The sequence below is a fragment of the Echinops telfairi genome, unplaced genomic scaffold (assembly GCF_000313985.2).
Source record: "Echinops telfairi isolate 266 unplaced genomic scaffold, ASM31398v2 ScPeMD7_4;HRSCAF=17, whole genome shotgun sequence".
Lineage (NCBI taxonomy): Eukaryota > Metazoa > Chordata > Mammalia > Afrosoricida > Tenrecidae > Echinops > Echinops telfairi.
In genome coordinates, this window is record NW_022103900.1 from 26,471,943 (window position 1) to 26,495,821 (window position 23,879).

Consider the following 23,879-nt stretch of genomic DNA (forward strand, 5'->3'; position numbering starts at 1 on the left):
GTAAATGATTTTCCAAAGTATTTATCATAACACATAAATATGCTCAGGATAAAACATGTTAAAGGAAGAACAATGCCAAAGAACCGAATCTAAAAGTTGATGAAAGTGTGAAGCAAATAAAAGGCATGCATTGCCATAAGATGGGGATCAAGGCCCTAAAGTACTAACAGGAATTATTTTTGTGTAATGAGGCGATTGGTGACATTTTTCTTCCACAACTTTTTATTTTCCAAATGATCTATTTCAGTCCATTATTGCTTTTACAAAGACTGAGAGAATATTATCATTTTAGATATGCGCGTTTTATGCTTTGCCAACCAACTGGTGTCTTGAGTGCAAGGATTATGAAATTTATTCCTCTGAATTATAATGTACCATTATGCTTAAAATAACGGCTGATCTTTTTTTGAAATGATAAATAATTAATTATCCCCCCCAATCAAATACTTCTTAGAACATCAAAAGGAAAATAATATGACTCAATCTGCCTTGCTTCTAAATCACAACCCAAAACTATTACCACATATTAAATCATTAACCTAAAAATTAGGCTATTGTAAATTGTTTTGAAAAAGTAATAAAAATTGCACATATGTGTGTGTGCACCACATATATCTTCTATTAGTTAAAGCGATGTTAACAGAATGAGCAAGATTTGGCACTAAGTTACGCACAGACTCTCAAGATAAATCCATGTCTTGTCTTCTCCACACTTAAGAGGAAGAAACAGTATCTCCTTTTACTGAGAAACTTAATGATGAGGTGAAAAGAATTGGTTTGGATTTCTACTAACACCCTGTCCAACACTACTGTTGATATTAGTACATGGTCTTAGAGCTGTTTATCCCCAGTCCCGTCTGTTGAAATGGCATCATGCCTACCTACCAGATGGTGTACTGGCTTTACAGGGACAGTGAAGCCAAAAGTATGGCTTCAAAAGACATCGTAAATACCATCCCCTTGGACTGCCTGCTTTGGGAACAGCTCAACCATGCTGGCACCCCTGTCACATCTCTCATCGTTTTCATTTCTAGAAATATGTGGCTCCAAACACTTACTAATTCACTAATTTGAGTTTCCCACTTGTTTCTGATCTCCTGGAAGTTGAAAATGAACACCAAAGTGGTGAAAAGAAAGGATGAGAGTTTCCAAACACTGGAAGTTGCCAAGACCCACAGCTTGTGCTGAAGGGCCGTTAGGATCATATGGTGTGTCAAACTCTATTAAGTAAGGGTGCAACGTGTGGGCACTATTTGTGAAATTCAACCAGCCTCAGTGAGAAGAGAGCAGCTCTATTACATGGGTAAACCAGAAAGTAGACCCATTTTTAGCCTAAAAAAGAGTAACTCTAGTCATTCAAAAAGAAAGTTCTCAAGTAATGGTTTGAACCGTTGATGCAGCATTGATGGTCTGCACTGTGAATCCCCCACTCAATTCACAATTAAAAAGAAGAAGAAGAAAATACCCCCTCTGAGATGTAAATATTCCTCAAAACTATCATTGTAGATATGCAGAATGTAAACTCTGTCAGAGAGAAATTACCAAAATCGAAAAATTCTCACATATAGAATAAAGATACAACGAAGTTCTAAAAACTCATTAATTATGTAATCAGAAAGATGGTAAAGCTGATTCAAGGACTAGTTGAGAAACTAGATAGAGGGACATTTAAAAAAGTGAACATTAGAATTAGATTTCTATGTGAGATACAAAGCTTGTTCCTGTCTGATAGGATAATGAAATTTTAGACTGAAAATAGATCTCAAAGTTAACATGCAGCTTCACAGCTTTGAGCCCGAAAGGGGTAGTAAAGGGCATTGTCAACAGCCAGTACAGTCTCCAAAAGACTTCAAAACTCCCAGCATAGGTCTGTGAGTAACATAGCTTAATATGTCCTTAGAATAACATGATCTACATTCTGATTTCAAAGCTTTGTTTAGCCCTTCTTAACCAACTGACTATGTCACAATAGATCATTTTTCTATTTTGGTTACGGTGAAGGGATGGGAAGATTCTGGAAATCACAAGTATCAAGCTACCATAGCAATGAGTTGGTATGGTGGGCTAAAACTTCCCATTCCCCAATCTCTGTGGGTCTGTATTTGAAAGCAGTCTCTTGGTAGATATAAATAAACTCAGGTGCAGTCATACTAGATTACGCTGTCGTTAGGTGACATCGAGTCCATTTCAACTAATCAGGACTCTATGTACAACAGAGCAAAACATCACCAGAGTTAGTGACTAATTGTTTCTTATTCTATGAAATAGATATTTGTTTATTACATTTAGAGCATATGAGGGGGTCACCCCCCACAAAACAAAAAAAGCTCTGCTGGGCAAAGCGTTCATAGTTTTATTTTTTTCCTGCTAGGTGAACAACAAGCAACTCACTCTAAGTTAGTGCACCCAGTGGCATTGCCTGGGAAGGTTCTCTCTAGTCACAGTGAGTTTTTTTGTAAAAGCAGTTTCACTTGAACATCGTTTTTAGGGATGGCCTATTTAAAATAACAGCTTGTGGTTGTAAAATTTTGTTTCCTGCTTGGGAAAAAAATGCTACAGAAACTCTTGTGGTGTTGAACACAGCTTACAAGGACAGCATTATGGGAAAAACTCAAGTATATGAGTATTTTCTCATTTCAAAAAAGTGAAATGTCGATTGATGACAAACCTCTGGACATCCGTCAACTTCCAAACAGATGAAAATGTCAACTAGTAGTACATTTGGAGTTTGTTACACCAGGTCACAGTGCTAATGAAGCATTATATTTAGAGATTCTGAAAAGATTAACAGTGGGTGACAAAAATGGCCTGATTTGTGACAGACCGGGGACTGATTTTGCCACCACAATGCACCTGCTCATGCGGCCATCTCAGTGCACCAGATTTTGGCCAAAAAAAAATACAGCATGCCTCTCTTGTCCCACACACGTTACTCGCTTGACCTCGCTCTGTGTGACTTCTTTTTGTTTCCCTGAATGAAGAACGACAAGAAAGCATAGTGATGTGACGACTAGAAGAGGTGGAGAAAAACACGAGAAGCGTGCTGTCAGCATCCAAACAGGTGAGTTTGAAAACCGTTTCTAAGAATGGAATTGCAGTTTTGACAAATACATTGAGTGTAATGGAGAGTACGTTGAAGGTGATAGGGTTGTTTGGTTAAAAAAAATTAAAACATAGCTTTGGGGGGGAGGTAATTATGGGTTTTGAGGGGTACCCCCCTTTTCTGTGTTATCCATTTTTCTCTCAACTACTGTATTATTACACTCTCAGAATAAGTGATGTAGATGATTAAGCCATGTGGCTGTTATATCACTCAAGACCCCCCAAAATGTTCCCTACACGCGCGCACACACACACACATTTACGTAATTTATGTAAGTAAATCTGTTCAAAGTGAACAGTATTTATGTAAGTAAATCTGTTCAAATTTTCAAAGTGAAAATTTAAGACTAGTCTTTTGGGTTCATGGACATTCATTCATTCATTCCATCAGGCAGTATTTTTCAGTGACTACAGTGTCCATGCTAGGGTAGGTGCTGGGGAATATACCCTTGAACGTAAAAGCAAACATAAAGTTCTTTCATCGAACTTAAAGTTTGATGGAAATATATTATAAAACAAATTTTCCATTTATCTGTCTCATAAGAAAGGAAAATATATATTCCATAAAAATGCAAATTAGGAAAAGCGACCTCTCAAAACCAGAAAAGATTTCCCTGAGGCAGAAATAAGTCTGCTGAAAATGGAAAATAAGTAAGACTTATAATCAGGGCTCAGGAGCCATGTTAGAAACAACATTGGAAATAAATAGGAAAGGTTGTTGGATCATAGAACAACATGTTCACTTACCTGTCGTGTTCAAGAACACAGCGATACAGGTGTGTCTTTGCTTTCCATTACAAGTGACAGAAACGCAATTTAAACTTACTTAAGAATAAAAGGAAATTATTGTCTCCTGCAAAAGATCAGCTGGTTTGGGGCATAACTCATTCCACCACACAAATAATTCTGATTTCTCTTAATTTTAAGACACTGGCTATTTAGCATTAGTTGCATATTCTAAAGCCAACTGTTTTTCAGGTTGAATCCAGCAACATTTCCTAATATTACTATTATAGGTAGGGAAAATAAAATTAGACTACTTCAGATCACTTACGAAATTTGGGGGGGGGAAATGACAAAATACAAGGGAAAAAATGCAATGTCTATGCCCACCTAGAGGTGTAGATTAATTATAGATATTATTAATCTTACTTTTTGTGACATATGTTTGGGCTATTTCTCCCCCTACTTTGTTATTTAACTTTTTATTGTGATCTGTGATTTTTACAGAGCAAATTGCTTTTCCGTTCAACAATTCATGCACCTTTTGTTTTTTGACTTTTGCTTTATGAATTGCAGCCCTCACAGTACAGCAGTATCCTTCTCACTTTCTCTCTGCATCTACTGCCTCCACCCGTCCCTCTTTCATATCCTTTCCCACCTTCGGAGCACATTCCCCTGGGCAAATGCTGCCGGTGTGGTAAGTGTATATCCCTAAAACTATTATTTGCCTTCCAGATCTGTCTCTCATTTGGCTGAAAGTTGAGCCAAAGTGGCATGTTGAGTTTTGGGCTTTCATAATGGGTTGGGGTCATAACTTCAGGGGTACCATCAATTTTTATCAAATAAATAAGGCTGCTCTTTTTAATTATTTTTATTTTTGCTTTATATTTTCACCACTCTGTCCTGGAGCCCTAGTGGTATAGTCATTAAGCGTTGGGCTACAATCCTCAAAGTTGGCCCTCGGAAGTCATGAGCAGCTCTGCAGGAGAAAGACTTGGATTCTACTCCCATAAATGATTATAGGCTCAGGATCCACAGGGGGTCCGCATGAGTCAGCAGGGGCTCTATGGCAGTGAGCTTGGTTCGGGTTTATCCAAGCCCTAGTATTGTGATCATTCATTTCAAAGTGGTAGCAGTGATATCATCTAGTTCTTGGAAACTGGTTCATGGGCTGTAATTTAGGTTGGTTGCTTCCTTGCATCTTGAATTTTCTTCACTCTTCTTTATACCTGACTGGTAGAAACCAATATTTGCAAATTAGATAACTGCTCACAAAATTTAATATATCAGTTGCTACTCAGGAAAGTAGGATATAGAACATTGTCTTTGTGCACTGAGTTATTCCAATTGGCCTTGATTCTCCCTGAGACTATTAATTAGGGCTGTGTGCTTCAAAGTCAACAAATCATTCCCTCAAAGTGTTTGGCTATGGCTAAGAAGTTTTCATAATTTCCCCAATATGTTCTCCTATGTCCCTTGGTATAATTGCAGTGCATGCAAATATATACATAGAAATAGCATCCCTGTGTGTACATCTTCTCACCCCTGTTCAGCTGGAGTGCCTATCTATCTACTTAGAGATCATTATCATTGCTACTTTTGCAGAACTGCACATATAACATTTACCATTTACCACTGTTGCCCTTAACTCTTGTGCTTTCATCTTTATCATTTTGGGGTAACCTCCTCCTTATTGGATATTGACTTTCCCTTCACTCAAGTTAATACATGTCTACCCTTTAATTAGTAATTTAAACCTTCTTTCATTTGCTAACACTGGTAACTTTCAAAGAACTGGGTTTTTCTATGTGTAAACTTTTTCTCATACAATATTTGTCCTTTTGTGATTCACTGATTTCACTTGCGCAATGTCTTCCAAGTTCATTCACACTGATGTTTCCCAGTGTATAACACTGCATTGCACATACCAACCATAGTTTGTTTATGCAAATTCAACTGTTGATGGGCACTTTTAGTATATTTCGGTACTGTCAATGGGAGGAAAATTCCTTAACATAGCTAAGGTTATGTATACAATGTTGTATATGCTTGGTGATAAACTGCATCCTTGTCTGGTTATGATTTACGAGGGGGATATTTTCAATTTCTCCCTATTAAGAATAATGTTGGTCACTGGTTTTGTGAATATGGCCTCAGTTGTTTTGCTGCTGAGTGTTTTTGCCATGTGCCTTCTCTACATAAATTGATAGGATTATGTTCTTTCCCTTTGTTTTGCCTATGTATTGGGTTACATTGATTGTCTACTAATGTTGAACTGAATTTGCATACTTGGTATGAATGATGTATTATTTTTAGATATGCTGCATGCATTATTTTATGATAAGTCATGATACAATGTTAAAAGACATATTGTTGGATTTTATTAGGAATGTGTTGAGAATTTGATGTCCATGTTGATGAGTACTATTGGTCTGCAATTTTCTTTTTAGGGATGTCTTTGCCAGATTTGTATATCAAAGTTATGCTTGTTTCATAGAATGAGTTCAGGAGTATAATATCCTTTTGTATGTTTTGGAATAATGTGAGTAGTATGCATGTCAGCTCTTTGAATATTGGTAGAATTCATCAGTGAAGCTGGGTGCCCCAGGAATTTTTTTTGTTGGTAATAGTATTATGATCTATTAAATCACTTTTTTATGATGAATTTGTTCGAATTTTTTACCTCAAACTGTGTTAATGTGTCGAGATAGTATGTTTCTAGAAATCTGCCCATATAGCCTAGATTTTCAAATGTGTGAGGTCTAGTACTAAGTAGTATTGTGTTATCCTTTTTATTTTCATCTTTTCTATTGTAATATTGCCTATTTCATCTATTTCTTAAGTTATTTGCCTCTTGAATTCACCAATGATGTGCAAATTATAGTAATTCTTTCAGAAAGCTAATGTCTACCCTTGTTGATCTTTTTTATTGCTTTTCTGTGTTGTTGCCTTTATTTCTACTCAAATCTTTAGTATTTCCTTTCTTCTAGTGTCTTTAAGCTTTATATTGTTCTTTTCCTAATTGTTGGACATGTTAGTTTAATTTTGCCTCTTCCTTGCGATATTTACACTTCTCACTACAAATTACATTGCAGGCAGGCATGCTTTTTGTCATTATTTATATGGCAACCACTTCTCTGCCAATCTGTTATACTGTGGTGGCTTGTGTGTTGCGGTGATTCTGGAAGCTATGTCACTGTTATTTCATTTACCACCAGGTTCACCCCAGGTGAACAGAGTTCAACAAAGCAGCTAGACTAAGAACAGACTAACAATGAAGCAATAGTCTGCCAGTTCTGAAGGATTCGCCACTGAAAACCTGATAAACACCAGGAAACACTGCCAGAGTGGGGTTGGAAGAGGAGTTCTGTAAGTAGGAAGGTACTGGGGAAGAGCTCACTCCTCAAAATCATGTCCAGTGTGATACTGTCGATGGAATGAAACTTCTCAGATGTTCATTTGCTGATGGGGCACATCACAAAATGAGAAGAATCAGTTGCAACATTTCATTGCTCCATTGCTTATTGGTCCTTGGAATTTAACAAGTATGAACCTAGCAAAATTTGAAACATCAACAACAAAACAGAATGCATAAACATTGATCCTAGGTATTAGTGTGCTGAAATTGTATGGTATTAGCCATGGTGAATCAGACAATCATATATTTAATATGGCAGGAATAACAAACTTAAAAGCAATGTTGGCTTATTCATTATAAAAAAGAATATTTTTAGGTGAATGAATCATGAAGTACAATGTTGTCTGAGATAGGATAGGTTCCATAAGAATGTCCATTTAATAAAATTATTCAAATTTCCATACCAACCACTAACGCTAACAATTTAAAATTTGAAGAATTCTACCAAGGTATCCAATCTAAAAATGCTCAAGCATGCAATCAAGATGCATTAATAATATTGACAACTGGAATGAAAAAATTGGATACAAAGAGGAAGGAGCATTAGTTAGAAAATATGATCTTAATGATAGAAATGCAGCTGGAGATTGCATGATAGAGTTTTCAAGAACAGTAACTTTTTTGTTGTTAAAACTTTTTTCCATCAACGTAACTGGTGATGGGACACATGGACCTCTCCAGATGGAATGCACAGGAATGAAATGAATGATATCTGCTAGAACAGACCATGGAAAAACTCAATAGTTTGCAGCCAGACAAGGGCAGCTGCTGATTGTGGAACATATTATCAATTGGTCATATGTAAATTCAACTTGAAGTTGAAGAAAATTGAACCAAGTCCACAAGGGTCATAATATAACCTTGAGTACTTCCCACCTGAACTTAGAGAACACCTCAAGAATGGCACATTGAACACCGTAAGAACACAAAAAGACCTTAAGAACTTCAGGATAGTTATAAGAATATCACACATGAAGAAACAAAAGGTCATTAAGAAGGCAGTAAATAATTAAAAGATCAAAATTAGTGTCAACAGCGACACTAAAACTTGCTCTTGAACACATAACATCTAAGCAAATGGAAGATATGATGAAGCAAAAGTTGAACAGAGCATTTCAACAGAAGCGAGAACAACAAAACAAAGACTTAGAGAGACAAAGCTAGAAAGGAAGGTCATGTTCAGCATACATCAAGCTTGAAGAACTGAAAAATATGCTCAAGACTCAAGATTCAATATTTAAAGATTCTATGGAAAAAAAAGTTAAAAGATATAAGATGCATCAAAAGAAGATATAAAGAGTGCAGTCACTGTACCGAGTGTGGTAGCATATGTGGTAGTTACATAATCTGCTCTCAACTTGAGACTAATAAGAGAGAAAAGATGGAGTTTAGACTGTCGATTAGGTCGCAGCTTGATGACCTCATTTGGAGGCACTACAGAGATAAATAGCTCACTGGGGGCGGGACACACAGACTCTCCCTGTGAGACATTGCAGTTGACAAGCCACATGGAACTACATTGATGGAGCCAGAGTCTTGGAGTTGGAGGAGCCATGTGGAGACTCACACCAGCACTGAGATGCTTCCACCAAGTGGCCTGTGATCTTCCTGCATTCAGCATCATTGCATGGCTGCATGAGTCTAGAGGAATTTATGAACTAGTATTGACATATGGGATAATATCATACTTATGAACTTGATCTGGACTGGGCTGGGATGTTTTCTTAATGTACAATTGCTCTTTGATATAAAGTTCTATCATACATACATACATATGAGTCTCCCTGGATTTGTTTCTCTGGTCTACCCAGATGGACTAACACAGCATATGAGCAAGAATTGGTAGTACTTAAGAAAGATGTTCAAGCTTCATTGAAAGCATTCATCTGCTTCAACAAGCGGATGAAGCACTGGAAGCTCTGACTTGTCTCTGGAAGACCTGGCCAACTCACTGGAATAGAGTCATATATTTGTGCCCATTACAAGTAAAAGTGACCCAAGAAATTGTAGAAATTATAACCAGTATCATTAATATAACAAGCAAGTAATTTCTTCTGAAGTTAAATATATGCAGTGTTTTGCTGTGTTGGCTATATGGAGTAACTATGACTTAGAACCAATTGGAGAAGTGATTGAAGTTGTCAAGGATTTTGCCTTGCTTGAATACACAAACAATACTCAGTCAAGACATCAAAAGATGCATTGCATTAGGTAAATCTGCTACACAAGACCTCCTAAAAGTGCTGAAAAACAAAGATGTTTACTTTGAGGACTAAGGTGCACCGGACCGACCCATGGTATTTTCCATTGCATTATATGCATGTGAGAGTTGGACACTGAAGAAAAATCGATGCATTTGAATATAAAAAAGGACATTTTTTCTCCTCATAATCATGAAATATCAAAGAAAGAAACAGTACATAACAAAAATACAAAGCTCTGGTGGATGTGTGTGTGTTTTGTTTGGTTGGTTCGTTTTGTTTTTTGAACCCCCTCCCTGACCCAACTCTTCCCAGTAGCCCCTTGCCAGGGAGCCCGTCTGAAGCCTCGATGCAGTCTTGGCTTGTTCTGGGGCTCAGGGGAACCGGGGGTCCAGGTCCCTCGCGGGGCTGGCCGAGTACGGGTAGGCCTTGCCCAACAGCAGGCGGTCCCGCAGCAGCTTGAAGAAGGCGTCCTAGTGGCTGAAGAGGATGAGAGCCAGTGAGAGGGTGTGGTGCCACTTCTCCGAGGAGCTGAGCGAGTCCGGCTGGTAGGTGATGACAGCGCCCTCCAGCGGCAGCAGGATGTTGGGGATCCGCAAAGTTTTGTTGAAAACGAAGCGGAAGTGGGAGACGTGGGAAGGGATGTCCACGTTGAGTGGTCCACCACTTGGTAGCCATTCTTGCTGTGCTTCACCAGCACCCCCTGCAGCCACATGCATTCTTCGGTCCACGGGTGCTGCAGCACGTTGGAGCACAGTGCTGGGTCCCCCTTCTGCCAACAGCCCAGGTGGCCGTAGCCTTGTGCAGCAGGTCACAGTAGCTGGCAGGCAGCAGGTGCTGCATGAGGATCACAGACGTGCTGACAGAACCCAGCAGGAAGAGCTCACTGGACCAGCGCTTGTCTTAGTAATGTGTGTTCTGGGGGTGGTGGGAGGTGGGTGCTAGCAAAGACTATTGAAAGTACCATGGACTACTAAAAGGACAAATAAATCTGTCTTGGAAGAAGTCGGGCCAGAATGCTCCTTAAACGCAAAGATGGTGAGGCTTCATCTTCCATACTTTGGACATACTGTCAGGAGAAACCAGGGCTTGGAGAAGGACATCATGCTTAGTAAAGTAGAAGGGCAGGAAAAATGAAGAGGAAGTCCCTCAAGGTGATGGATGCACACCTTGGCGACAATAGGCCCAAAGGAACAGTCATGAGGCTCAGGACCAGGCAGAAAGGTGCTGTGCATAGTGTCTCTGTGGGTCAGAACCTACTCAATGTCGCCCAGCAACCACAGCATGTAACTCAGCACTGATGGAGAAAGCCTAAACGTGTATGTTGACACAAGTTTTATATATATGTGTGTGTGTTTTATTTGAAATCAAACTGATTTCCCAACCCTTTTTTAAAAATGGCGATAAAATACATATAGCAACAATGTGCCATTATTACCATTGTTAGTGTGCGATGCAATGGCATGCACTGCATTCGTGTTGTGCCATCATCAGCAGGATCTCAGGTGCTCTAGTGAAGCTGGGCTTTGTAACTTCTACTCACCGAGGACGAAAGCAGGGCACTCGCTGCGTGTCTTCGGACAACACATGCTATCTTCTAAATTAAAAATTAACAACTAAAACCTTCTGAGGAAAACCACACATTCTAAATAGAATCTTTCTGGTTCTTTCCATTTCTGTATTTTTATAGTTCTTCTGACAACAATATTCCATTACAAACTCCAGTTCTATAAAGCAGGCTAGACTGAAATATTCATACAATAACTCCCAACATTTCTCTTTTGTGTCTCTTCTAAAGCTTCTAAATTTAAAATAAAAGAAAATATAATCATCCCTACTGAGTTAGATTTTTCTTGGGCTTAAAAGGACAATAAATTTCTAGTTGGACAAGGTGATTTCCTGCCCTTGACTTCATTCTCAGCTGTTATAATCATTTGTAAAACAGATTAGGAAACACCTTTTGACACTCTCCTGTGGCTTTGAGATTACTGTGTAGCTATTCACCCTCCACAGAGAAATTGAATGAATGAATTACTAGCATTTGACAAAAATAAATCTTGAAATAAAAGAAACCAGGGAAATAGCTGACGAGCGCCGCAGACTGTAATCTAGTTAGTAAATAATAATGTGAACCACAGCCCCAGCTAAGTGAAAGGGAGACCAAATAGGATAGCCTGATGAGATTTTATTTTTTAAATTTCACTGAACAGCTGGGGAAATTGGCTTGCTTATTCACATCAGCTAAAACATTTCTTATTAAGAAAAGCATAAAGAAAATGGAAACTTGTAGAGAGTTCTAATGGTTTTATTTGTTATGCAATTTTTGCTTCACCTATATAAAAGCATTCATTATTTTAGGACAGAAGGGAATCGGTTAAATTACCTAATTTACCTTAGTACAGCTTTATGTGCAGAGGCAGTAGGACACTGAATGCTTCTTAAAAACCTATCCAGGAATTTAAATTAATACATTTATTCTTTTAAAAATGTATTAATTTCCCAAGTAATTCCTGTTAACTTGGCAGATTGAGAACCGTATATGAGAAAAAACTACTGTTTGCCTGTAATTTTCACACTTATAGAGAATCAGCTAACATTCTTATTGTCTCCTAAGTAATTTTAATAGTCATATGCGCATATAAAACACACAAATACACACTGACTCTCACACACTTATGCATGAAAACCGCATGATAGATCATATTGTATCTACTGTTTAGTATTGGTTTAGTTATTCCAAAATTCTTTCTGTACCAATAAATGACATATATACATATTCGTATTTGTGTGTGTGTGTATTTCCCTTAAACAAAAACAAATTCACTATCATCCAGTGGTTTCTGATTCACCATGACCCTATAGAACAGGGTGGAATGAACCCTGTGAGTTTCTGAGACTGTAACTCTTTAAAGGAGCAGAAAGCCCCATTTTTCTCCTGAGTATAGGCTGGTGGTTTGAACTACTGATCTTATGGTTAATGACACAAATCATAAACATTACAAAGTACGCTCTCTCTATATATATACACGTGCTCACACACACACGTGTGTATATGTGTGTGTGAATATTTTGCTCTGTTGTACATAGGGTTGCTGTGAGTTTAAACAGAGTAGATGATGCCTAACAACATAGCAACAATGGTGTTTGTATGCAGATTTACATGTGTAAATAAATAGACACATGTGTCTTCAAATATACATTATGTTTGAAGACACTATAATCTATACTAATATTTTTAGTAAAAGAACAACCTGTGTTTTGAAGTAAAATCAATCTATTCCTACTTTTAAACTGTTTAAGCACAACTGAGAAATATTCATAGAAATGTTTTTAAAATGTCATGACTTGAAAACAACCAAATATTTAAAAATTAAACCATGAAGCCAAGATTATTTTAAGTAAAAAATATTATCTTTCAATTCCTAGAATTTAAAGCCTTTAAAAGATATGCTGCATTAAAAAAATCATTTCTAATAAATATGTTTCCATAATAATAAGTATTGATTCCTGAAATATCTCAAATAATAATTTAAAAAGATGACAAAATTTAAAAAGGGAAAGATATCACTTTGAGGATTAAGGTGCAGCTGACCCAAACCTTGGTCATTTCAATTGTAACAATGCTCACATACACATTTGAAAACTGGGAAAGGAATACAGAGAACCCAAGAAGTATTGGTGTCTGTAAATTAGGATGTTGGCAAAGAATCTTGACAGTACCATGAATTTCCAGAAGAATGAACAAGTCTGTTTCAGAAGAAGTACAGCAACAATGCTCTTTGGAATGCAGGGTGGTGAAACTTCATCTAATGTGCCTTGGGCATCTAATGTACAAGATGCCCCAATCCCTTGAGAAGGACATCATACTGGTAAAGTTGAGGGCCGGTGAAAAGGAAAAAGCCCTTTCATGAGCTGGACTGACACAGAAGTATAACAATTGGTTCAAATAACAATGTTGTGAGGATGGCACAGAACCAGTGTTTTATTCTGTTACACATAGCGTCTCCTTGAATTATAATCGACTGATACCACCTAACAATAATTACAACAATATGACCAATAGTAAACCATTGAAGTTATTAATAGTGTTACGTTTCAACTGTAAACATTATTTTTTTCTTGATAAATGTATTTCAAACTCCAAAACCAAATTCCCTACGATCAAGTCAATTCCAACTCATAACAACCCTACAGGACAGCATAGAACTGCTCCCGAGGATCTCTGAGACTGTAGATCCTTATGGGGGTCAAACACCTCATCTTGACCCTGAAAAGCTGCTGATGATTTCTAACTTTCTATTCTGCACTTAGCAGCCCAAACTATAACCCACTACACCACCAGGGCTCCTGATTAAGATACTAGCTAACTTTAGCACCTTTCCAATTATATTTCCTTATGCCCTAATTTTTGTTTATTGTATTATTTATCAACGAATTTTATTCTGTTCTCTTGTTATATTTCTTAGGGGTTTTTTGGGTTTGTTTTATTCTTTAGTGTATCTTTATGTTAATTCTTTGCTCACTAATATGAAAAACATACAGCATTACGTTAACTAGTGTGTATTGACTACTTCTGGCCAAGAACAAAGAAGTAAAGGGTTCTCACTAATCTCATACAAATTGTAAGCAGCATGAGAGATCTACAAAAGCATAGGGGAATAGATGAAAAGATTCTAAGAAGAGAACCTTTGACTGTCATGATGTGGTGGCTTGTGTGCTGCTGTGTCACTGCTATTTCAAATCCAGAAGGGTCACTCACAGTGAGCAGATTTCAGCAGAGCTTCCAGACTAAGAACAGATAACAAAGAAGAACTTGACTCTCCACGTTGGAGGAAGAGCTGCCCTACACCTTATTCATAGCTTCCAAACATCGTCAGATACTGAAAGCCTATGAATGGAAGCAGTATATTGGAGGAGAAGGTGTCAAAGGATGGTCACTCAAAATGTGACTGAGGAAGAGCTGATTTCTTTGGAGTGGAAGTTGACCATGGTGATGCGAATCCAGTAAAGCCTGGGGGAGTGGAGTCATCAGGGTCTTTGCTGATGGCGCACGGCTCAAAGTAAAGAGAAACAGCGGCAAACGACTGCTAATGATTAGACCGTGGAATGTGCAAAGTATGAATCTATGAAAATTGGAAGTTATCAAAAATAAAATGGAACTCATAAAGATTGATATCCTAAGCATTCGTGAACTGAAATGGACCGTGTTGGCCATTTTGAATCAGGAAACCAGATGATTCCCTATGCCAGGAATGATACAATCAAGAGGAACGCCATGGCATTCGTTGACAGGGAGACGTTGCAAAGTCAATCGTGAAATACATTGTTGTCCATGATAGGATCGTAGCTATTAGCCTTCAAGGAAATCCAGTCAATACAACTATTATGCAAATTTATGCACCAACCACAATTGTTGGTAATGAAGAAACTGAAGAGTCCTGCCAGGGACATCAATTGTTCAAATGTGCCATCAAGATGCATTGATAATCATTGGTGACAGGAGTGCAGAAATTGGAAACAAGAGGAAGGAATTGTAGTTAGGGACAACAGAAAAGTGGGTGAAGGGAGACGTCGGACAGGGCAAGATATGACAAAACAACAATTTATAAACTATCAAGGGCTCATGAGGGAGGGGGTAGCAGGGAGGGAGGGGAAAATGAGGACCTAATGCGGGGGGCTTAAGTGGATAGGAAATGTTTTGAGAATGATGAGGACAATGAATGCACAAATGCGCTTTACACAATTGATGTATGCATGGATTGTGATAAGAGTTGTATGAGCCCCTAATCAAATGATGTTTTAAGAAAAGAAAATAGGGAGACCACGTGACAGAATTATGCAAGACCAATGACTTGTTCATAGTCCATACCTTCTTTCAACCACACAAAAGGAAACTGTACACACGAACTTTTCTGGATGAAACGCACCGAGATTATAAAGTAACCGAAAAATGTTTTAGCAGCGCTCAGGGAAAACATGGAAGAATGTGTGACATTAAAAAGTGATATTTTTTAAAATTATGGCTACCTCAACTGGGACTAGCACATAAAACCCTCCCACATTCCCTATGTTCTTCCCCCACCCCCCCCCCTATAATGATGTGAACCTCTTTTCAAGATTCCTGTGGTTACTTGAGTTGTTATGGAGTTCACCCTGACCCACATTAACCCCATGTTCACAGAGCAAAAACTTTTCTGGTTCTGTACCATCCTCACATACTGAAGTCAAGGCAGGTATTATGTGTTTTCAACACCTTCCAAACTGGGGTCCACATCTTCTAGCATAATATTGAACAATATTCTGTGATAATTTGTAGGGCTTTTTATTAGATGATTTTCTAAAGTTGGATCACCGAGCCTTTCTTCCTAGTATGCCTTCGTCTAGGAGCACTGTTGAGAACTGTTCACCATGGAGGATTCGGATGGTTCTTGAAATACAGTGGCATGGCTTCCAGAATGATAGCATACAAAAGCCATTACATGATGAATAGATGAATGAAGATATTTTGAAGATAGTGGAGCTGAAATACGGAAGGCAACTGTGTCTTTACATCGTTGATTGAAGAAAAGTTCTCCTTCAATCAGAAGGATTCATTTTGCTTATGTGACTTTGAAATACATTTTTATTGTGTTACTATATTGAGGTGTTAGAGTTTGTTCTACAACTTGTTGCTTTTAGGTGCCATTAGAGTTAGTTCTGACTCAGCAACCCTATGTAAAACAGAAGGGAACACTACCTGGTTTTACACCTACAGTGCTTAAGCATCTTGCAGTCACTGTGCCATTACATCTCATTAAGGGTCTTTATCTATCTATCATCTATCAATCATCTATCTACATATCTATCTATCTGAATGAAAGAGATTGAAATTTATTTTAAGAAAATAACTCACACAGTGGTAGATTGGACAAGTCTTGCCCAAGTCGCCACAGGCTCATCACTGCAGAGCAGATAAAGCCAAGATCAGCAGGTGAGACCGCAGGTCAATGAAGACTCCTGGGATAGACAAGCAATGTGGCAGCCCATAAACTCAAGTTTCAATGTGGCAGCCCATAAACTCGAGTTTAAAGAATTTGCAGTCAGTGAGCCAGATGCAAGATACAGACCCAGTAATAGCAACTGAACTTTTTCACAACTTCTTAATATATAGGAAGTAGGCCACACCTCTGAGCAAACTTTTCAGTTGAGTGAGAAGATTGCATCTCCACCTTAATATTTTTATAATTGATTTGCTGATCACAGCAGATGCCACCCCGGAATTGATGACACTGTTAGGTTATATCATGGTATTGTTGGGAGAGGAGGCAAAATTACTAGACCTTTACTGCCACATCACTGAGGATCTTGACTCAGCCAAGCTGACAAAAAGTCAACGATCACAATGAGTTGTATAAAACAAACAAGCAAATGGACTCCCTGACATCAGGTAGATTGCAACCAACAGTGACCCTCTAAAAGGTTTCTGAGGGTGTCAATCTTAAGGTGAGCAGATAACCTTAACTCTCTCTCATGGAATAATGGGATGATTCTGAACTGCTGACCTTGTGGCTAACAGTCCAATGCTTTCTTGATAAAACCAGATACTTTCGAGAGCAGAGGTTCTCAACCTTCCTAATGCCTTGACCCTTTAATATAGTTCCTCATGCTGTGGTGACCCCCCAACCATAAAATTATTTTTGTTGCTACTTCATAACTATGATTTTGCTACTGTTATGAATTGGGTGACCCCTATGAAAGTCTTTCGACTCCCCCTCCCCCAAAGGGTCGTGACCCACAGGCTGAGAACCATTGTTCTAGATAGACCCTAGATAACATCACATGTGTCACTATAAAAAAGAAGAGCAGACACAAAGACGAGAGGCCACATTATCAGGGAGCCAGACATTGTAGTATTTTGTCACATGCCAAGGAATTCCAGGAAACACTAGAAAGGGGCAGAAACAGATTCCAGAAGAAATCTGGCTCTGAAATGTTAATAACCGTATTCCTTATATACTGCATTTTCACAAACATGTACTAATGGCTATAAAACTTGACAGTCTTGGATTTCCCCTCTGAAAACCTAAATACAGAAACAAACACGTTTAACATACAAAGTTCGTTTTTAAAAAATCCACAAACTATTATACTTAACCTAATTTGTTAATTCAGAAGACAGAAGAATATATGTTCCACATCAGGATACAGAATAAGGAGTCCTTGTGATGCCATCGTTCCGTGCTGGGTGCAGTGGTCCAGCGTTCATTGCTCACTCAAAGGTGGGCATTTGAATCCTCCAATGTCTCCTTGATAGAAAGACCGAACAGTCATCTCTCATAAAGATTCCAGCCTAGAAACCCTGGAGGCAATTCCCTTCTGTCACATGGAATCCCTTTTAGGAGCAATTGACTCCATGGCGCCTAACTACCAACAATAGGTATTACAGACTTCATTTTTGTAAGAAACACATAGTAAAGAGGTAATTTTACTGACATGAATTAAAAAATCACATCATTAAAAGTCTTTACATGGCTAATATTTTACTAATTTAAATTGTCCCTTTTAAATTAGAAAAGAAGAACATAATAAAATGTAAAACGTTTTATTGAAAGATTACTCTCTGGCATGCATTATGTTTGTACTTCTTTATAGAATTACTAATAAGTCTACCAATCCTGAAAATCATATGCTTGCATTCAAGAAAAAACAAACAAAAAAAACACCCTTTAACAATGAGAAGGACTTGAAGCACTTGCTAAAGAAGATCAAGGAGTGCAGCCTTTGGGGCTAAAGTTCAATATAGAAAATCAAAATCCTCAGAACTGGGCTAATGGGAAACATTATGATACATGGAGAAAAGTTTAAAGATGCCAAGGATTGCATCTTGCTTGGATTCGCAATTAATGCTCATGAAAGCAGCAGTCAAGGGATAAAGACTGCACTGCACACGACCTCTTTAACGTGTTGCAAATCAAGTCTGTCTTAGAAAAAGGATGGTCAGATTGAGAAACTTCATCTTACCTATTTTGGATCTGTTGTCAGGGGGACCAGTCCCTGAAGAAGGACATCATGCTAGCAATGACAGGGGAAAAGAGGAAGGCCGCAGCAAGATAAATTGACAGTGACAGCCACAGTGGGCTCAGCGTGAGAACAGTGTGAGGACGTGCAGGACCAGGCAGCATTTCCTTCTGTTGTGCTTAGGGGCACTATGAGTTGGCATTGACTGGATAGCACCTAAAGCAACATATAGAGCAAAATACATAATATTAAAGAAAAAGAAAAAAGAGACTCATGATATTTTTACTTTTTGTTCAATATCATATTGTTGCAATTAATCCATTCAATTAATCTCGTGTTTTAAAACTATTTTGAAATAATTGTAAATTCACAGGCAGTTCTAAAGAAACTACAGAAAAGTCCCAAGTACCCTTATCTGCTCTGTTTACTGCTTACATTTTATTGACATGTAGAATATCAAAATCGGGAAAATACTCTCATTATATTTTAATGGTGGGTAATTCACATTCTTTTGTTTACCCATTCTAAAGAGGATAGATGATTTTAGACTTTTGGTATTTTAGACAATGTTGTAAAAATTAGTTAAATAGTGTATAGTCTATTTAAAGTCAATATTTTTATAAAAATCTATGACATACATATTTTAGTTATTGTTCTAAGAAACACAAAGAGAAGTAGAATTTGTGGATATTGAATTTGTGCATGTTCTCCTTAACTAAGTGTGGTGGAGTGAAATTTCCTAATATGGCTCTTCTACTCAAGTTTTTTTAACTCCCACCAAATGATTGGGTGCAAAGAGCATGTGTGGGACACTAGTAGAGGGGATGGGTCAGTTTTCATGAACACTTCCAAGGCTATGAGAAGAATGTGACATGGAGCCACAGAGGAGCAGAGCTGAGACTGAGGGGTGGGCACCTGCTCTTTATCTGACCTGAGACAGAGTCACAGATGAGCTCCGTAGACTTCCTGGCCTATGGAGACTAAGGCCAGGGGACCACATGGCTGAGAAACGAAGAGAGATCAATGAGTAAATCCTTACTGTTTACTGATCCTGACTTTGGTGATCTATTGACTTCTTTAGTAAAACTCCCTCATTGTAAGTATTGTAAAGAATTATGGAGCCCAGTATAGAAGAAGAAAGGCGTGCTAGGAACAGTTGGTGGCAGAATAGGAAAAGAAGTAGGGAATGGGAAGGCATGGCTGACCCTTGCCTCCATGCCATTTATTGAACTAAGAAATTCCAAATGATGTCCAAAATTCATTCTTTTAAACCCAATTTTAAAATTTAACATAAGCAGTAGAGACAGCCCATTGTTCCAACACATAGAATAGTGGCACTTTGTTAATCTTTGCCAGTCTCATGGGCAAAGATATAAAATGCTGTCCATATCATGATTGAAATTTGTATTTCAATGAATGAGAGTTTAAAAACATTTTTCCATGTGGATTGTGTTTTTTCTCTAAAAATGATCAGTGCCTCTCAAAAGCTTTTGAATTTTTCTAAAGCTATGTATTTTAAACTGTTTACAAAGCAACTTTATCACCTTCACAGTACTCTCCATTAAACTTAATACATTGTCAAAACTGTGATTCCATTCTTGGAAACATTTTCCAAATTCATCTATTTGGATGGCTGATAGCCACTCCCTCGTTTTTTCTTCACTTCTTCTATATTGTCAAATCACTGTCCTTTCATGTTCCTCTTAATTTGTGGAAACAAAAAGAGGTTTCACAGAGTGAGGTCAGGCAAATAAGGTGCATGTGGCAAGAAAGACATGATGGGTTTGGGTCTTTTTGCCCAAAACTGGCACACTGAGATGGCTACATGAGCAGGTGCATTGTCATGGTGGCAAAACCAGTCCCCCATCTGACGCAAATCAAGCCTTTTTGGTCTCTAAATAGAAAGCTTAATTAACAGTCTGACCCAGTGGAATGAGTTGCAAATGCACCAAGAGCCGACATTTTCATCCATTTGGGAATTTGACGGATGTCCAGAACAAAGTTTGTCATCAATTGACAGTTCACCTTTTTTGAAATGAGAAAACCACTCGTATACTTGAGTTTTTCCCCATGCTGTCCTTGTAAGCTGTGTTCAACATCACAAGAATTTCTGTGGCATTTTGCCTGAGCAGGAAACAAAATTTCACAGCCACATGCTGTTCTCTTAAATTGGCCATCACAAAAAAACAAACAAAACCCTGAGGTTCCAGAGAAACTGCTTTTATGAAAAAATCCACTGTGACCTTAAAGAGAATCTTCCCACGTGGCACCACTATGTGCACCAACTCAGAGTGAGTTGCTATATGCTCGCCTAGTGGGAAAAATACATATTGTGAAAGTTCCACACTACCCAGCACAATTCTGTTTTGTGGGGGATGGGTACTCCCTCATAATATGCTCATATTTCTTGTCTGTATTTAAAAAAAAAATCTTTTTGGGGGGTGGGTGGGTGTGAATATTTTCCTAACAAAACCATATGGCTGAATTTTTGTGTTTAATGAGGAAGAGGTCAACTTTCATGCATGTTGCTCAGCAATAGATATTGAGTAGCCCAGCTTTTCCCCACTGTTCAGTGATAGTCACTTGACCATGAACATTATCATATATGCATTGTCATTTGTTACTTGTCTATTATCCCCCTCCCATTTGGGGTTAGGCTCTTCTAATTACAGATATATCTAAAGTTTTGATTTGACACATGAGAATTCCTTCCAACTTATTCTCCTTCAGAGGAAGCTTTGAGAAGACTGAATGAGTTGGCTCCTGGTGAGGTGAGAACAGTGCTGGTCAACAATAGCCTGGAGCAGGTGAGAAGGGAAAACCCAACCACATGACAGAAAAACATTCTGGTTTCTCCATTTCTCTATTCTGACTAGGTCCACATCTGGAAGCCCCAAGACCCACATTATTCCCCACTGTCTTAATACAAGGATGTTCTGGTGGCTTGGTGGTTTAAACATTGCACCACTAACCTGGAAGAACAGTGGTTCAAAGCCACCAGCCAGTCCCTGGGAGCTATCTGCTCCCACAAAAATGTATAGTCTCAGAAACCTTAAGGAGAGGTTCTGTTCTGTTCTATAAATGGTTATGAATCATAATCCTCTGTATGGCAGTGGTTATCCTAATGTAAAAGCAGCAAATAATAGTAATATGCAAAAAAATATATACCTGTCAGGTCATACCTTAACTAACGAAGTTTAAGTTCAGAACCATAAGCAAAGAATTTGGATAGGTGGTCCTAGATTTCATAAGAAAACAAATGTTCTCAATATTTCTCCATGAAGTAAATGTTTGTTGATGGTTTTACATATATTACCTTAATCATATTCATTTCAGTCCTATCTTCTGGTTTCACTAAAAGGATTTTGCCAAGTGCTTTTTATTTTGCATCCTTACAGTTGACCATGTTGTCCCTTTTCTGTGTTCTATTAATGTAGTATGATATGTTGATTGGTTTTCTAATGATGAATCATCCTTGAATTGCTTAAATAAATCCCATTTGCTCACAGTAAAAAATAAAAAAACAAATCCAACTGCCATTGAGTCACTTCTGACTCATCATGACCTTGAAGAAAAGAGTAGAACTGCTACCTAGAGTTTCCAGGAGTGTGACTATTTGGCAGGAGATAACTTCTTATTTCTGTAGCCGTGTGTGTGGTGTGTTTAAATGCTAACCTTGTGGATAGCAACCCAATGCATACCACACCATGCCACCGAGTCTCCCTATTTAAGAAGGAAGAGAAAGCCTAAAACACTAGAGGAATTCTAGTGATCAGCACCTAGTTAAAAGAGAAAACTTAAGAGTAACACAAATATCATTTAATGTCATTAGGAAAAAAAATTCTTATTCCATGTTTGCTTAAAAAGCACAAATAACTTCTGTTTTACCTTTGCTAGAGAAATGTGAAATTGCAAGCTTAGTGATCTATGAACTCGAAAGCTAGAAACATATCTATTATAAAAATAATTCTATTTTATGGAGACCCTTTCTTAGTGAGCTTTTTTCCCCTACTGTGATTCTCTTAGAATTGTTTTGATATAAGATGTCATTTCAAGATCATTTATAAAAGAGAGTAAAAATGTTCATTCTTTTGTAAAAAATGAATTAGGTGAGACGACCTATTCATTAAATTCTTCCAAGAGTGATAAATAAGAAATGAAGAACATAGGTTATCAAAATGAATCATTAACTCCCCCAAATTCAAGGAACTAAAATTAAACAAAAAATTCACGATTTAATCCCTTTGACAAAAAAAGCAACTGACAGCCTATTTCAGTGACATCTGTCTCATATTATATGTGTCATTAATGACAGGTATTATGGGGTGGATTGTGTCCCCCCAAACATATATATAGTAAATGCTAACTAGTCTGCATAAATGTGACTGTAATCCCATTTGGAATAGGATTTTCTTTGTTGTGAAGGGAATGCGGGGTAGAAGGGGGGAACCAATTACAAGAATCTAAGTATAGCCTCCTCCCTGGGGAATGGACAGCAGAGAAGAGGGCGGAGGGAGGCGTCGGACAGGGTAACTTATGACAAAGCTATAATAATTTATGAATTATGAAAGGTTCAGGAGGGAGTGGGGGAGGTAGAGGGAAAATGAGCAAACGATATTGAGGGCTAAAGTAGAGGGCAAATGTTTTGAGATTGATGAGGGCAACAGGTGTACATATGTGCTTGACTCAATGGATGTATATATGGACTGTGATAAGAATTGTACAAGCCCTAAATAAAGAAAAGAATAATGAGGGTAACAAATGTACAAATGTGCTTTATACAATTGATGTATGTATGGATTGTGATGAGTTGTATGAGCCCCCAATAAAATGACTTTAAAAAAAAAGACAATAAAGAAAGAAAAGACCAAAATGGAAAAAAAATTTTGGCTTCTTATCCCCACTGCCAGATACTCTGTGTGTTCAGTGGTCGAAGTCCCAAAAGGAGTGATGCTCCCATTCGAAGACCCAGCACTGATTGCTCTGAATTAGAGGTTGAGACTGTCACCAGGTCACTTTTAATTCCTGTCTCTGGATTAAGAAGCGAAGAATAGTCATCCTGTTGGATGGGGTGTTTGTCGCTGATTGTCATCGCGAATAGGAGCGATAATATTCAATGATGGTAAACTGGAGTATTTCTGGAATTAAAGAGATCCTTAGTATTGCTGTGTCCTCTGATACATCTCTCAATTCCAATAGGACTGATAATGGTCCAACCCCTTCAACTATAAAGGCTTGGGTCGCCCATTTCGGTACATACTGAAGACAGACATACAGAATAGCTAGTGGAAAATGAGACTTCTAAATACCAATGGTGACCACGTGAGCCATTGCAGAAGCAAGGATTGTAATGTGAATGGGTGTTTGTTCCTGTTTTATTATATGTGTACGTGTGTGTATGAAAGGGCTTCACAAAGTTCACAAAACAAGTAAAATAA

The 23,879-nt window shown here is 38.0% G+C and overlaps 1 pseudogene; it reads right to left on the reverse strand.

The window, feature by feature from the left end:
- Positions 1-9,818: 9,818 nt before the first annotated feature.
- LOC101661622 lies at positions 9,819-23,533 on the reverse strand (annotated as a pseudogene).
- Positions 23,534-23,879: the final 346 nt, after the last annotated feature.